Here is an 18,131-nt window from a genome sequence, read left to right as displayed (position 1 = left end):
TGAGCTGGAAATTGAGTTTCTGCCAACGACTACACTCACCCACTTACATCAGTCACAAAACGGGTTCAATCGTCGAAAGCGATTGTCGACAACAGCCTCTGTTTTGCTCACAATCTGGGGAAATAAGACGGCACACTACACACCAACCTGCTTTCAATGAAGCAGACGCATGTCGACCGAGACGGTAGATGAATCTGTTTCCTGATGAATTATGCATTGTTCCACTTCTGTGTGTGCACCGCCAACACGTTCAGATTCAGTCTAGAACTTCTTTGTCCACCGTGAATTAGCAGCCACCCTTATAATCTCCTTTCATCTCGTCCACAGACAGCTCATACAGCAGAAGCCTGCCTTTAGCATGCAAATGAGTCAAGAGTGAAAGAAAAGCAATGACATGTTCCAGAAATTAACAGTACTACTATTAATTCAGCCTTATTCTTTATGCAATCAGAGTTTAATGTGGCAATACAAAAAAACATTGCAGAGCTTTGCAAATTAAATGGAGTGACATGTAAATCATAGTATCTCATTTTAATTAAATGTAAATATAATTAGGAAAAAAGACCCTAAAAAGCCTTGCAGCTATTGGGTTTGTGGCAACTGGTCAATAAGAGAAAAATTTACTAAATCTGCTGTGCTTTTTTTTTTTAAGGTCAAATTTTTCTGAAAAAAAAAAAAGACTATTTATTTATTCACCTCAAGCAGTCATCACATCAGCTTAGCCAGCATACTTAAAACTTAGCACACTGTGGAAGAAGAGTGAAAAAAAAAAAAAAAGATTTGAATCAATGTTTGTTGCTTTCCAGTTTATGTTGTGGGTTTTGGGTGCCATTTTTGTTATTCCATTTTCATATTCATGTAGAACTCTTTCTTTATGTCCCCAAATATTTTATCTTCTTTATTTTTATGCTGTGAAAAAAAGATAGGCTTAAGGCATTAAACTCAAATATGGCAAAAACAACATTCTTCAGTGTGGAGGTTGTATTCAGTGAAGAAAATCTTAAAAGATTTATTTATTTTTTTTCCAAAAGGAGTTTAAAATTGAATCAGAAGTCATGTTAAGCTGTTTCAAAAGGAAACTATAAGTAAGATGCCTCTCATCATTAAGGTTGCAAAACTGCAAAATTTATGTGTTAAAAATGTACGAGGATAGTTCAATTCAGGACACTGCATCTGAATGTTGCAGAATTATATGAGCAAAGAAAATACATTTTAATGATAAATGTGACTAAAACTGTTATAAAGAGGTTGCTTTTTTATGCCATTTGAATTCCATAAATGCTCCTAGGATGGAGTTATATGTGTAATTGTTGTCTCTGATGCAATTTAGGTTTCAGCCAAACATTTGATCATCATTAGCAGTGGCATTAGGTTGTATGCATGCAAAATCTATGCGCCAGAGAATGCGCATGGAAAATGTTGTCTTAGCAATGCTACTTGTGCTAATTGTGTTAATCACAAATATAAGAAGCTCCAGCCCATCATGGCCTCTTTCATTACAGGGCACTTCAAAAAACATCCTTCCCAGTTATGTCAAGTACAGCCCATAATGTGTGTGCTCCAGCATGAATCTAACGCTGTATAAAAACCTTTTTATTTTTGTAATCCACAGCCATCTACACATAAACAAAATAATAAACAAATTATTGTGCCTGAAAAGGGCAAGGACACCCTGAGCATTTCTGTTTTGCAGTTCAGAACCCAGATCAGAGTATAGTGTGGGAGGGGACGTGTAGGATGCACAGGAAACATCCTAAATTACCTGCTCTCCACGTTCAGCCCACAACTGCACTGCTGTCAGACTCGACCGACGTTTGATTGAAGGCGCAGACAAGACCAAGAGAAACAGAGACCCAATTAGCACGATAGCTAAGCAACTGACCTCTGATGGCAGTTTGATGACAGCCAATAAATGTCTGTTGGATCTCAGCAATCAACCCACTGTGCGTCAATCTTTGGATTTAGGTGGTGGAAAATAACATGGGTCCAGTTTATTTCTATACTGTTCCCACACTGAAGACATTGCTTTAAAGAAACTTTGAAATAAAATAAAGAAATCCACATTAAAAGGACCTGCACTATTTTTTACTTTTGCAGAAACGCATCTGAGCTGTTTCTCTTCACAAGACATTGGGTTGTTTCAGCAGTGATTCATTTAAGTCCTATAGAGTGCTTTGTTTACATATGGATTTCTTCTTTTTAAACAAATTGCACATTATGGAGTGTAGAATGGTGGCCCTTGTTTAAAGCATGCAAACACTGAGATCATATCAAGGCATACTCAACACTATCAAATAAATTTATTAAAATAAACTGAAAATAAAATTACATTTCTTTACTACTGCACATTAACTGCACCAAAATTATAAAATACAAATCAAAACTTGACTTAAAATATATGATCCAGAGATAAGCCAACCGCCTCTACGTTCCTGCTACAAAAATCTGTACCTCTCTGTGCCAATATAGTTTTTACATAAAAAATAAATATAATTTCCTAACTGCACACTATGGTTTTTCTATTTGGAATATTTTACTAATAAAGCAGTTAGTTTTATTGGCTTCTACTACCAATATCTTCACAATTTTGATCAACGTGATCCTTTGTAATCTCTCTGCAAACGTATTTGCTAAGGGATGGAAATGAGAAAACGTAAAGGGGTATATTATGTTAAATGAACTTTTTCTGAGCTTTACATCATGTTATAATGACCCTTATCAAAAACATACATGAAGTGTTGCTTTTGATTTTTTTCATGCATATTTCCTTTAATCCTTCAGTCTCTCATGGTAGACATTCACTCTAGCAAAGAGCCGCCTATTTTTCCAAAACTCCACCTTGGAGTTTCAGTCCCCAGATGATGTCCCCCTTCTTTCAGTTCCAACTTTTTATACTGAACAAGACTAAATGTGAGAAAATGAATCAAAAGTGGGGGAAAAAAAGTAGGAGATTAAGGTTGTGCTATTTCTTTGCAGCCTTGTCATTTTTTTCTACCAGAATACAGAAAATATGTCTCAGTTTACTTAGGGTGCACAGACTTTTAACGCTACTGTATTTAACATCCGTTCACTGTCACCATATATTTTTGGAGTATGAGGGATTGCTGTCGATTTAATCTGCTTGGCTTTCTTGGACACATAACCTTTTACCAGTTGGCTCTGTAACTTGAATTTGACTGCACTGCATTAAAACTAGGATCATAGAAAAGTATGTCATTAAATTTATGCTCAAAACATGACTGAATTAGAGTGATTATTTAAATTCAGATTCATTATTTAAGTAGGAATACGACTCGAAACTGTTTCTTTTTGTACACAATCCTGAGATTACATTTGAATTGCCACAGTGCAACAACAACAACAACAACAAAAACTAAACTGAACACAATTATTATTTCAAATCAGATGAATGGAAAGCACAATGTTAAAACAGTAAAGTATTTACAACTGGGCAGTCAAACTTAATGAGACAATGCAGCCATAAGGAAGGGTACTGTAAGAAAACTAATGTTGCAAACTGACACTCTGAACCTTGTGTAGGCATGTTGCCAAGAACAGCAATGTGGACCCCTACCAGGCATGTCTGCACATAATAATTGGTAATGGCAGCCACATGCATGTCTGCTGTCTATGTGGGTGGCATGTTTGTCAACGTCTCAGACACCTAAATAGAAAGGCAGCTTTGGTCACCACTGCCAATTATGATTCTGACAAATACTAACAAATCCTTCAAACTTCTCTTCTTTAGGCTAGCATCCCCGCCTTTCAACAAGATTAATCTACACAGTGAGACCTTGTTCAAGGGGAACCACACAGATTTACAGTCTAGTTACGAGACAATTTGCACAGCTACAAAGCATACAACTGACAGGCTTTCTGTTGTTGCTTTTTAGATTTTAGATTCTGGGGGAAGGGCAGCAGCTGTTAGTTGGGTCCAGCTGTTGATGGCGGCAGGCAGAACCAGGAGGGGAGGAGCTGATTTTGAACAAACCTGTGCAAACACAGTCCCAAAGGAGTTCCCCCATAAACTCAGATAACGTTTTATGCTTCCCTTTAGCCTTAAATATGATTTATACTGGTGATTGTGGGAAAAGATTAAACCTGCTAAATGGTACAGTGACCATAAACCACAAAGGAGCTGGCTGAATTTAATATGACAAGAAAAGGTTTGCAGGGTTTGGAAATAACTGTGCTGATAATTTAAATATATATATATTTCTTTTTTTCTCAGAGACTTTCTGCCTCCTCAACAAGCCCTTATTTTTTGTGGTTTGGTTGCACTGTGTCTAAACACACAGCAGTAAATTACAGTCACGTCAGGAAATGATAGATTTCGATCAATAGAAAACATTCTCAATGCACAAAAAAAAAAAAAAGAAAAAAGATCGGGACCAGTTCTGACAGACACAGTCAATTCACAAGGTTTTTTTATGTTAAGCATGTTAGGATTTAATACACATAGATTCAGACATTAAGCATTTTTTTTTGTTATGATCATAACTAGCTAATCCATTGAAAACCCCCAATTTCCTTCCTCATAATATTGGAATATAACAAATTAATAGAGAGACCTAGCTCCAAGTATATGTATAAGAAGTTAAATGAAAGGAAAATATGAAAAACAAAAACATGCATTAGTAACCTGAATAACAAGAACATTGAAAATTTTATGAAATAAAATAACTAATATGTCAATAGAATATGTAATCTGTACATATAAGGCTTTCCGTCTTGATTTTAGTTGTGATTAAATCCAAATTTTTGATTAATGCGTATAGATTTTTCTTCTTTGGTGCCATTTTTTTATTCATATTAATGGAAGGCTGACTTGAAGGAAAAACTTTGTGGGAAACCCTGACAAAGGCAACATCCTTCATAGGGTTTTGAATAGGGACAGTACTGAAAGTTTTGATTGCAAATGATTTACAGCTTGTGTTCACACCTTTCTGTATTAAATATAAGGCTAATTTTCAGAGAATCTGAATTTTGGGGTTACATTAACTGTAAGCCGTAATCACCAAGATTAGTGCTTAAAATTTACCTCTATGTATTTTTAAAGTAGGGTCCAGTCAGCTCACAATACAGATTTCTCCTTATTATTCCTCAAATCCAACATAACCGCACATTTCTGGTTGAGCCTCCAGTGAGCTCGCTATGGAGAAATAATTAAACTTTTCTCTACAAATTCTCTAAAATGCCCCTCACTTTAGAGTGCCAGTAATTGTATAGAGTAACTTGTATTGTGTAACATTGCGTGTGCTATATGCTCTGATTTGGACTCAAGCTGTGAACCAGGAGCCAAACACAAACAAGAAAATCTTCACAGAATATAAAAAAATTTATTAAAAGGAGCTACCAATGTTTCCCCAGCTGCATTCATCCAGACCGTATGATTCCAGAGATATTCAATGTGTCCAGCTTCAAAGCCGCCAGCCTAACATGCCTTAATGACCTGCATGACAATTAGGGTCGGCTTGTAGCTATAAACATACGAGGCAGTAAACACCGAGGCTTCGCTCTCCAACCAGCAGCACAGGCAACAAGGTAGTTGCAGTTGTCTGTTTGTCTGTCTGTCTCTGGGCTAAACATGACACACTACTCTCCTGCCCACAAGCCACTTCAAGGGCAGGTTGCGGTTACCTTGTGAATTTATAGTATTCTCCCTAGACCATGTTTGCCCCACATTATGCAGCCCATGGAGAATACATTGATCCTTAAGAAGCTTCCCACCTCAAATAATAAAATTGTTAACTGGGAACTGCGACCGAAGCCATTATCAAGCAGACCAGAAACTACATCCAGGTCTATAGGAGCAGAACCTTACTTAGTCTACGTTTAGATTTTAATATCTAACTCAAACCGTTGCTCTGTAACTGAATCTGTTTTCTCAAAATTATACACCAGTACTGTGCTCGCTGTATTTTGGTCTGCATAGAAATGTGTGTCCTTTGGAATTTGTTGAATATAATAACATTGAAATGATCTGAATAAGTGTGCGCCTAGAGCGGCACTGGCAATAGTCCTATGATCTTAATCAGATAATTCTCAACTAAAAATGCCTTTTCTTTTCAACTCAGTGAATGCACAACACTTCAATTACTGTCTTCAGTGTGGAAGGTTTCACTGAGTGAAGAAGAGTAAATGTTGGTTCTTTTTAGTGTGAAAGTTTGTTTTTCAGCTATTTCAAAGGGAAGCTATTTCAATAACAAGTGGACAAATGTGAAATGTCAGATAAGCTGCCAGAGAGAGCAACATTTTCTGAAGATAACAGGAAGGCTGAAATGAATACAAGGAGGTTGTTTTTTTGAGTGCCAACCTTTGATTTCAATGGGATGCAAATATTAGCACCCTTCTACATTTACTAGAACGTACATAAAGACTGCTGTTTTGGTAATGATTGTCACATATTTATTCTATAAATAAATATAGACTGATACAATATGATAAAGAATTCTTCATTCTATTCTTTATTACTATTTGCAGAGTATTCAGGATGCAGAGCTCATAAAATTTGGTTTATTTTGTTTGAAAATTCTTTCAGTCTGTGCCGAAAACCACCACTTCACTCCTTAAACATCTGAGATACTTGGGAAAACAAACTTGTCTCATCTTCTCTTAAAGTCCAGCCTGACCACAAGGGGAGCTTAAAAAGTCAAAGAAACAAGGTTAAACCAAAGAAAGAGCTTTCTCCTCGCAGCTCAAACAGGATTTATTGTGCCACCTAAATTGGTTTTTGTCACAACTGGCTGTCAGAGTTGGCGTTTGTGGGTTTCAGTGTGTCAGATTTAACACAGCTCCCTTTGAGTAGCCGTAGGCTGCAGCTCACCCAGCCACACACCCCACTGGGGAACAACCGTCTCCTTCACATTCCCTTCAGCAGCTTTGACAACACAGATCTTTCTCATCAGCAACGTTCCCTGAAGCACCAAGCAGAAATTTACAGCCTGCAGCATCTGGTTGGCCCATGCATGACTGATACTATTAGAGGAAATGCATAAATGCAACTGCTTGACTGTAACAATAACCAGAGGCTTAAAGACAAAGCTCTGACTTCTCTGGGAGAAACACCATCCAGGAAAACACCAGAATGTGTGTCAAATCTGATGCAAACTTACAACAGTGAAAGACAATATTTTACCACCCTGGAGACAATGCAATATTTCTGTTTCTCTGCACCATTGACCAGCACAGGAGCCACTACTCCAGGTCATCACGAATTGACAGATCTGCACTGCAAGCAAAAGGGCCAAGGGAGCTTTTTCTCAGGCCAGAGACTTTTATAAATCACAAGATTTGTATGTCTGAACAGGCGTCAAAAAGCATGAATTATCTGACCAAAACATTTTTTTTTTTTTTATTATTATTGTTTCCCAGAATATCTTAACTGCAGCGAGTACTAAAATAAAATGACTTTAAACCCAATTAACACTGGATACAAAGAAATTCTATGCACCCAATCTAAAAATGTGAGCAATGCAGACCTTTGCAGGGTTTTTATGGCACGTGTATAATTTATGCCACCTCCTAAACAGCGGTCGCACACTGCTTCTCCTTTGTGCAGCTCCGGCTTTAACGGCCGGGGTAATCTCAGAGGAAGAAAAGAGCCAGTGTCATGTGGTCAGAAGGCATTTTAGCCAGACAAAAAAAATTGCGTCAGCACTTTCTACTGCGCAAGGGGAGGCCAGCATTCGGAGTCCCTGGCCTGCTTCTCAGAGGAGAGTCGGGGTTTAATGGGGCTACTCTTCCACTCCATTTGCCAGCATGCATCTTACGGGCCACAGATGTGTGCATGTGGGGAAGCGAGCGTGCCACTCTGCATACCTCTCTGCAGCCTGGGAGCCGCGCTCCTCGTAACAGCTGATAGAGGTTGTTCGTCTCCTGACGCTGTGTTTACAAACCAAATGTATTAAAGACATGACGTGCCAAGAGGACACAAGGTCAGGCATTTGAAGCAACTAGCATGGTCCGAAAATTCAAATGTCTTCTGAAACTGACTTGGTCACTGGATGATTTTTATAAGAGAGCAACATTCATGGAACTTTCTTTAATTGGCAAGTGTTGCTATGAGGGCCATGTAATAATCTTAACCAAAAAGATGAATTTGTTTTCCCCATGCATTTTCAAATTGTCTGAATGAATGTGTAAAATACATTTACAGTAGAGTAGTCAGACAGAATTCACTCCCTCACAGATTTTTGCCACACATTATTGCTTTAAGATAAAGCAATGACCAATGACCTCAATAAACACAAAGTACATTTGATGATTTAAATTACAGTGGTAAAAGCTATACAAAGTCTACAGAGTGTGAGGTAGGGGATTTTTTTAGAACACTGTGGCTCTCCGAGTCATGATCAAGTAGAATCCTAATGTGGCTCACTCCAACATTTCGTTAAAAGATTTGCCAGTAAAATGTTGTGGTCAAGCTGTGGAGGTCTGGAGCTGCTTTGCTGCTTTCCCGGTTTTGTCTACCAGGAAAGCCTAAAGGAGAAAATCCTGACACCTGTTTGTGACCTTAAGCTCAAACTTGCTTGTGTTGTGCATTAGAAAAAGGATCTAAACCTATATAATCCATAAATAGGAAATCAATAAAAGGCCTGTCTTGATCTGAATCCCAAAGTGGATTTCTCCCATTAACTTGAATTCCTCTGGTAGAATTTTTACCAGAGAAGGAGAAGTTGTGTGTGAAGTTGTGAAAGATGATGTTGATTTTCAAAGTTGTTTTAAACACATTTGGTTATTTCATGGTACACGTTATTCTAAATTTTTGTGTAAATACAGTGGAACTGCTATTTTTACTCAATATCATACAGTGAAAAGCTCCTAAGACAATGGCCCGTGCCTGATTCTAAGAAATTGGTTTCTAAAAATAAGAAATGTTCCATTCAAAAGATAGTTTGTTGAATCACATAGACAGCTAGGTAGCTGATATGTTTTCTAGCATCCTCCAGAAAATTTAATCTCCAAGAAACCTGAGAGAGGACTCACCTTGAGGAAACAATAAATCCGGCTTTGGGAGGAGCGAAGCACTACATTTCACCGGGCTAAGCCAAAGTCGCAATCCTGCAGAGACAGTCCACTGTTTTCTACAAAGGGAAAAACATGAAACAAAAATTTAAGGTGAGGTGAAATTGACGAAAAAGCAAGAAGGAAAAAAGGCTGACATTCAGATCTAAGGAGTCTATAGAGTAGGAGCTTGTTGTTGATGCTTTCTCCAAGAGAGACTACAAAAGGGGGCTGGCAATGCAAAAAAAAAATAAAAAAAAATATGTGGGTCAACAAGGAGTTTTTGTCACAGCACAGACTGGGACAGTTGTTTTATTCTTCAGTGGGAGGATCTGAAATGAAGTGCTGCTTTCAGAGTTGTGATGTCAAGCTTCCAAGCCTTCTGACTAAATGTATCATTATGTCATTAGAAGGCCAGTTATGGGCAGGAAAGAACAGGGCTCAAATATCTGTGTGGGAGAAGAAAGCAGTCATGTGATAAAAGCTAAATGAGCTTAACGATGTAAAGCTGGCATAATGCACGTTTGATTTTTCTTCCTCTGTAAAAAGTGTATAGTAATAATAATTTTAAAAATGTCAATATTAAAACAAAATCACAACCTTTCTGTGACTTGTACTCTATTATTAAGTTTGCTGCATGAAAATGCAACTTTTTACATCACAGTTCTTTAACAGAACATGTTATACATTACAGCGTAGTTATTTTCAGTAGTGATATGGTGTCCAATGATCCGCACAAACTTTTTATCGTTGGAAAATCATTTGGTCTACAAGAAGATGGTGAGTGGAATGGTGCAGCAGTTCTTAAAAGAAATTACAATAAAATTCCGGTGTGATATAACTTAATTTGTCTATGTTTCAGAAGACAAGGCTTTTCAAGTCTCAATTTCCCCTCTACTTAATCCTCAGATGTTACTTTAGCTACAATCATAGGCATGAAATTGGGATTATGAAAACGAAAAGTCACTTATGGACAAAGACGTTATGTATAGAAAAGAAAAACTGCAACAATCAAGTTTCCTCCAGGAATTCTCTGAATATTTTTTCCATTTCCTAATTATAGCTGGTACCTTGTACTCCCTCCCGACCCCACGTGGTGGGGTTTTCTAACACACTAAGGGTGTTAGAAAATGGATGGATGGACATTGTATTCCCTAACAAAGACTTTGCAGGACTCCATCTAGGTTTTACACTATGGAGCAAACACCTTGGTTAAGTTATCTCAGCCACTGGGGGTCGAAATAAAACTACAGAAACAATGAGAAAATCATAGCTTCATCAATCTCAGGAAGCTTTTCAGAAAATGCCATTCAGAAATTTGTAACATCCGATATGTCTGGTTGATGAAATTTGTGCAAATGCAACACCAACTACCATGACATTTAAATGAAATTTAAATGAGATGAAACGTTGAAAGTTGAGAAAAAATGACTACGAGAGTCACTTCTGTTGCCAGTTGAACTTAGTGGGTTCACATTGAACAAACAGCTTTCCCATTGAACAAATGATAATTAGAGGAGAACAAGGAGCACATCCTCTCCCAGGAATATTTGTCCTGTTGGCTACAATTCATTTTTCTTAGCTGAAAAACTCTGGCACACATCACAAAAATAACACCCGCAGAAATCTGAGTCCATAAAACTACGATTATAATAATCTGTCATGATTCTCATTGGTCCACTGGGTGTAGAAATTAAATGAAAAGGCAGGAATTCGGATTAAAAAAAAAATTTATGTGTCCAACACCAAGTCCTCCCACTTCAGTTTTAATGAGTCATTTAAGCTCTGCTACTGATCTCTCTCTGGAGGACCAGGAGTGTTTATGTTTTCATGCATTACAAATGCCTTTTTGTAAAGCTCAAGCTTCACACCATGAGGAACTAGCTGCTCAATTCAATGTGGCAAACAGACACTTGGAACATATGGTTCTACTCTCCTGATCGTGGTTTATATATGCCAAAGGTCTGGAAATTCAGGGCATGGAGAGCCAAATACACACAGCACACAAAAGAGGAGAGTGCACACAAGAGAATAACATGTAACATGCATTAAAATGATGAGAAACAAAAGTGCAGGCTTTTTAGTCCTAATAACAATTAAGTGAATACCCTTAATCCAACTGCTTAGATACATTTTCCATATCATATGACTTATCTATTCTAAAAGATAAAGGTAAATAAATATAAAGCCAAGAGTCAATATTTTTTTTTAATCCATTTAATCCTACAGAGAATTTTACCTGGTTTTTCTATGACGAATCACACACATAGCTATACAAAGTGTGGAATGGAACCAAAATAAAATTAAACGGATGGATACTACTAATTATGTGACTTTTAAAGGAACGTTTCATCTAGAAGTATTAGAATAAGGGAGTTTGAGTACATATGTAAACCACACTTTGCTTATTTTTAAAAGAAACATAATTTTTTAAAATGCAGTGTACATCTGTATTCAACAGTTTTACACTGGTACCCCTAAATAAATGGTTCAATTTCCAGTAGGACATTGACCATAAACATACAGCCAGATCTACAAAGGAATGGTTTAGGTCAAAAGATGTACACATATTAGAATGGCCAAGTCAAATAGGAAACCTAAATCCAATTAAGAATCTGTAAGATAAAAACCGATGTCAGTAGACATTCTCCATAAAATCAGATTGAGTTTCTTTGCAAACATAAGGGGCAAAAATGGAAAAGATTTTAAAACGCTTTTGGGATTATGGTTGGCTGTAAAGACAAATCAACCTCCAATGTGAAGTCCCTGCAGCATCTCTTAACAGGCCAAAAAATGTTGTTTAAAATGAACTTCAAACATCCACAGCAAACATTCTCAATGGTAACATCAAACACGCAGAACTTTTACTGCCAACAAGCTCATTCTTATGTTTTTCACATGGAAGAGAAGGGCAGTAAATTACCCCTCAGTTCAAAATGTCTCCTGAATAATACACGAGGCACCGTGTTTTATAGCTTCAGACTGTGTTTAAGAATCGATTAACTTGTCTTATTAAGAAGATCAATTGAGCCAAACTTTGCTTTTGATCCCTGTGGATTATGAGCATCAAATGCCTTAACTCTTGATTGAATGAAAGGATAGTTCAAGGATGAATCTCATTACCAAGCGTACTCCGATCAACTGATTTGGAGCAAACCATGGGCACTAATTGGAAGTCAACATACATGAACAGACAAGTAAGAGCTTGCTGAAGTCCAATATGGTGTTAAATGGTAATATGCTAATGCTACTTTTCCGCATATGCTGCACTGTATAAATGACTTCCAAAAACAGAAAAAAAATAAATAAATAAATAAATAGGGTTGTGTGACTCTTTCACTTAATCCTTCTCCCACATTGCATTCGGGAAAACAGCGTCCTTGTGATACACGTGCCAAACAAAGTGGCACAACGCAGGCAAGGTAAAAATTTTTTGTAGAGCACACAGATATTCTCAATGCTCGGGAAATAGTTTTCTGCTTACTTTTAAAATAAACCCGGGTCATTTAAAATTTGCAGTCTTTAAAATGACAAGAGAGATGGGTGGGTATCTGCTTTCAAAGTATGCCGCGGTTGTAAAAAGCCACACCCGCTCAACCACTAAAGCCTTCTGCCATACTGTTCTTGCAGTTTGTATCCCCCCGGTTATGCTGCGGCACCATTGTGCTGACGGAGTCAGATGGATAACAAAACTTAGCTACAAACGCCCTGTCGCAGCCACAAACACTTTAAAATTAATTGCATTCCAGCAATTTGGGTTCTTTTTACAAAAAGCAGCAAACAAACAAGAAGCAATTTGTCTGCTGTGGGTAAAATGAAGGATTTAATCCTTTTTAGTTTAAAATCTAAAATCTTTGGTTGATCAAAACTTAACTGGATAATTGTTCCCAGACTATTTATTAAAGTGCAGCTGAAGGTTTGAGAAACCTTTTTATTTTATTGCGAAACACCAAAAAGTATATTTTGTGAGCATTACTAGCAATTTGGAACTAGACAGATAGAAAAAAAAAAAACAGTAGCATTTGATCCAGTCAAAGTAGGACTGAAACATTCTACACTGATCACAGATTCTATAAAATATATTTTGCCATTCATTTTGTGATGTTTAAAACCTTTATTCTATTTTTTCTGAAAACAAAAAATGAGGTAGTTTCTTACTTTAGTAGTTGGACTAGTTTCCCAAACTTCTTCCTAAAAAAACAAATGGCATCTCCTGTGATGACCCCAATACCTCCAATACTCTGTAATGTTTATACTAAGTATTAAGTCTAGTTGGTGTTTTTTGTAGCTTAGATATTTGAAAAGACTTTTTTTAAAATAAATCTGTACTCAAAAAACTTACATATCTATGACATATGTACAGCACACAGGTGCAAAGGTTTTGTATAAAAAGAACTTGGCTCATTAGAAGACTGTGCCAACGTTGCCACAGAGGAAGCCGACACTCTGAGGCAGAGAAGTGACTCGGTTTACCCAAAATGAAAAAGGATTCTGAATGCTTAGAAGCTTTGGATATAAGCACTGGCAGCTACACACCACAAGCGTCTCCATATGCTGCTATAGCTGACAGAAAGCCATCCCACCAATGTGCTTACTAACCTAAAGCTAAAATAGAACATCTGAGACATAGCTTGGCAGGTGGCTCTGCTTTTTTGTGGCAGGTACATATTTAAATTAACAGAGATCACATTTAAACAAAGCAAGCTATAAAACAACGTATTTTCCAGAATATGGTTAAAATATAAAGCCTGAAAGCACTTTACCGCAGCTACTACTGTGGACATGAAACATTTTGAGCAACACACCCAGAGAGTTATCCTGGCAGGAGGGCTGGAGCTTTCAAAGCATAGCAAATGGGATACCATAGGGAAGCTGGGTAAAAGCATTTTCTAGGATTAGCCCTTTTCTTAAATTCTCATTACAGAGGTTTTGTCTAAGAATCGACTAAGATAAGACTTTTTTGGTGGTGTTGTTGTTGCAACTGGAAGTGGAGCCGCAAATGGAATAAGTTGCTGTTTCTTTACATCTAGATCCCAAACACACAGCCTGAGGAGCCAAAAGAACTGTCTGACCGGAGGAAGACCGCAGTTCTCCAATTCGGCTGTCATCGTTAATTTTCCGGCCGGCCCAACAGGAAAATAAGGAGAAGTACTGAATGTGCATCAGTGTGTAATTGTTCGTTATCTGTCTTGAGCCAACAGAAAATCATTTCAAAACACCAACTGCTGTGTCACCACTGTGGCTCTGTGTTAAAAATGTATGCTTCCGGGCATTCTGAGGCTTGTTAGCTAAATGAAGAGCGGACGTAATATAGTTTCCTTGGAAGTGGCATTAACACTCGGTGGGGTTTTTCAGCTGGATATCAATTAGAGGCTCATTAGGCGCTTAGAGACGGCAGTCCCTCCGGCTTCCTGTGGCCTGCAGTGAAAGTGGCTGACCCTGACCTCGAGGAAAAGCCTGGTGCGCTCCTTCTTTTGCGCCCATAGAGAGGAAGGGCTTTTGGAGCGAGTGTGTTAACTATGCTCCCTTTGCAGCTTGTATTTCAGAAGACACACTTCAAAATTACCAAAACTAAAAACAAAACAAATAACTTGACAAATTAAAGAAAATGAATTAATGGCTTTGATCAGCAGCTCATTTGTATTCTTAAAGACGTTTTAAAAACTTTGACTGGTGAAGACATATCCACATAAATGATACCACTAATAACAAGATTTCAATTTAAACCCCTTAACTGTCATTACCTTAAAGAGGAAATACTGCTGAGTTATAAAGTCATTTAAAAAGGCCATTTCTAAACAATGAGACCATTTTCTACAAAAAAAAAAACACTGAACACATCTCCTAGCTTTTCTTTCTTCTTCCTACAAAAGAAAACTTTTATGAAGATTTGTGAAGAGCCTATAAATTTTTTCTTAACATTCTACTGAACAGTTTGCCAACATGATGCACGTTTTATATTTTACAATGTTTAGTCAAATAAGACAGCTAAATAAAACCTACAGAGGCTGAGAAACGCATTACAGTGCAGGGGATCTATAACTTGGTTCATATCTGCTGCCACTCGTCGAATCTCCCCAAAAAAAATCATCTATTGTCTGCTTGTTGCTTTAGATATGTATTTTGTGGTTTATGATCTGTAATTTTAACTATACATGACCATTTTGTGTTTGTCATGTTTTCAGATGTTCAGCCCCTGGACAGTCAGTCACCCACAATCTTTGAATGGTTGTTTCTGACATTTATTTTAACATCATAATGATAAGGATTTTCTTTCTGGTGTTAGGACTTCCATGTGGGCCGGTTGTGGACTCTGTAGGGTCATTTGCTAGGTGTGGTGTGTTCTGTTTTGGGGTTGTTGGTAGATAGTGGTTGCGGTCTTCCACAACCATGGGTTGTGTCCTTTGGCATTGCAGAGATTTCAGGGAGGCACATGGTGCATGTGGCTACTGCTCTCAGGCCTGTGTAAACGCCTCCATCCTGCAGTTTTTCTAAAAGGTGCCTTCCACCTTGTTCCAAGCTACCAGAACAAGACACGAACACGTACACACACACTGCATGCATACATGGATACAGACACAATTGCACAACTCCATGTAAGCACATCAAAATTCTGAATTACAGTAGGCAATTCTACATACAAAACAACATGACTGTATTAGTTAACAATAAACATGTTTATAAGAAAGTTACGTTATATTTCTGAATAGAATTAATGGTTATTTAATCAAATCTTCACACTTCTGCCTCTATAAGAGATTTTGCTTCTAAAAGCTTCATATTGTGTTTTTACTAATGTGAAGTCTGTAGTGGAGAAGTTTGCTTTTTGTTTTCCTGCCCAGAATTTGCTCAGCCAGTCTCTGCTTCTCTATATTTATGCCCCTTGCTGTGTTGTTTGGGGCAGAGGTGGTATGAAATATTTTTAGACAGACTCTGAGGGGGACTTTGTGTTCTGACAGCTAACACAATGAACTCTCATGCCTGAACAAGGACATACTTTAGTGGCCGAACCCTAAAGCCATAGACCGCTCCTCCACTCTGAAAACAAGCGTCTATTGAAGGAAAATGCCTCAGTGAAGCTCTGCTCCTGCTGGGTTTGCACTCTGTCAACAAGGGCATTTATCTATTCACAAGATTAAGAACTGGATAATCCAAAATATGCCACATTTACAAAGAAATACAGGAAATCTGAGCATTAGACTGAGTGCTCTATGCTTACAATAACTCAAGACTAAGAAGTTTTGTATGATATCCCCAGGGAAGTCTAAGTGCAGTAAATTCATAAGCCATTGCAGCTGCAAGCTATGTATTCAATATGCTGACATTTGGCTGAACTGAAAAAAAGATCTTTTTATCTATATGTGCGATCCTCTTTGAAACATATATGCACACAATACATGTTTGGCCTTAGAAAGTCATGTTAGTCCTGAGGAAAATACAACGGTTTGTTAAAAAGAGTTCTAATAATAGACTACCCATAGCTTCAGAAAGCCAGAAATGGACAGAAGGCAGAACAAGGAACACTTCCCTTAGCTTTGGCTCCGTCAGAATTTCTTGCTTGTGGGCAAAAAGTTAATTTATGTTCAGTGAAGCATGATTTGCATAAAATCTTCCATTTTCAAAAAAAAAAATTATACTTGAATTTAATGTGCTTTAATTCACACAAAATTAAAGCCATTGTGGTTATTCATTTTAAAGTAGACAATTTATTAGGAACAGTTTGCTTGTGGCAAGTTGAATCTTCTTTCATCTTCAGAACTGCCTTCATGGCGGAGACTCAAAGTGACAAAAAATTATCCTCTGAGATTTCAGTCCATATTGACATGACAGCATCACATGATTGCATGTCTCAGGTTTTACCACCTTCAACCTGAGTTGTACAAAGCAAGATGGATCCATGCTGTCTTACTATTTGCAGCTATGAAAAACAGGACATGGCCAGATTTAGGTATAGCATTCTTAGTGTTGTGTCCTAAGGATGAGTTTCAAGTTGTTATGAAAAACATAGATATGGACAGAGTCCTTCTTTCCACACCCATTTTGAGACTTGGATTTAGATTTACACACACTTATTTTAGAACGTCTTCATTACGAAGTGTTTGATGAAGGAGGGAAAGCTGTGTCACAGTGAAAACAATGCCACCTTTCATTAAATCCTTTTCTCTTCACTCCTACTCCCAGTTTTAGACACTGAAAGCATTTGTACTAACAACAACAGATCCACTGTGTTTTGGAAAACGCCTGGAAAGCAATGAGGAAGTTAACCCATTAATGGTGCTTCACATTACATATCTAAACTCATCTTCTACAGCCAAATGAGAATTACTTCAAAAATGAACAATGAGAGAAAGAACTGGTGTAACGATAAGGACCTCATGTTGTGACCACTTTGCACTTATTTGTTGTTAAGTATAATTTGCATAAGTGACTGCTTTACAATTATATGTTGAGCATAATTTACATGAGGATTATCATTAATTGAATTTAACATGATTATATAATTACAAAAGCTGAAGTGAAACATATTTAAGTGTGACCCACGACTTATTTGAAGAACGCTTAACAGGATCTGGTTCTGTCTTTTGTCACTGTCTTGCTTCTGTTGATTTTGGTTTCTAGGTAACGAACAGCCTAGCGTTATTAGCTGTCGCCGTTTTTCTCCTCAATAAAAACTGAACAGAAATGGTCAGTAAAAAGCACTTGAGCCTCAGTCTTGATTGAAGAAGCTTTCAGTCTGTAATACCTCAGACCAGCCCGCTGATCCCATTTCAAAGCTCCCGATACGACCGTGTTACTGTTCACACATTATGGTGTTTATCTATCACTGAGGATGGTTAACTACTCAGCTTTGAGGATCGCTAACAAAATTTTTCTTTATATCCAATAATAACACCATATGTCAGTGACTAGACCAAGAAAGTTGAATGATTGTGCCTTTAGAGGAAGGACAGAAGGACACAGAGTAAGAAAACAATGTGGCGGGTGTAAAACTAGGCAAAGGTGAACAGAGCAAAGGTCACTGACTGCTCCTGTCTAAGTTGCAGAGCTGAGAATGTGGTTGCCGTAGTTGTTGCTGCAGCCATGAGGCAAAGCCCGCAGACCTAATGAGGACCCTGCCAGGCATC

At 37.7% G+C, this 18,131-nt stretch overlaps 1 protein-coding gene across 6 annotated transcripts in view; it reads right to left on the bottom strand.

Annotated features, from left to right (window-relative positions):
- The window catches only part of tanc2b (tetratricopeptide repeat, ankyrin repeat and coiled-coil containing 2b), a 161,290-nt gene that overhangs the window by 133,999 nt on the left and 9,160 nt on the right, over positions 1–18,131 (bottom strand). For all 6 annotated transcript variants that reach the window (XM_044103025.1, XM_044103030.1, XM_044103026.1 and 3 more), the window contains exon 2: positions 8,989–9,086. The gene's annotated coding sequence lies outside the window, so the exon portion shown is untranslated. The remainder of the gene's footprint in view (positions 1–8,988; positions 9,087–18,131) is intronic.

The sequence above is a fragment of the Gambusia affinis genome, linkage group LG20 (genome assembly GCF_019740435.1).
Source record: "Gambusia affinis linkage group LG20, SWU_Gaff_1.0, whole genome shotgun sequence".
In the NCBI taxonomy this organism is placed as follows: Eukaryota; Metazoa; Chordata; class Actinopteri; order Cyprinodontiformes; family Poeciliidae; genus Gambusia; species Gambusia affinis.
This window is presented reverse-complemented; position numbering and strand designations above follow the sequence as displayed.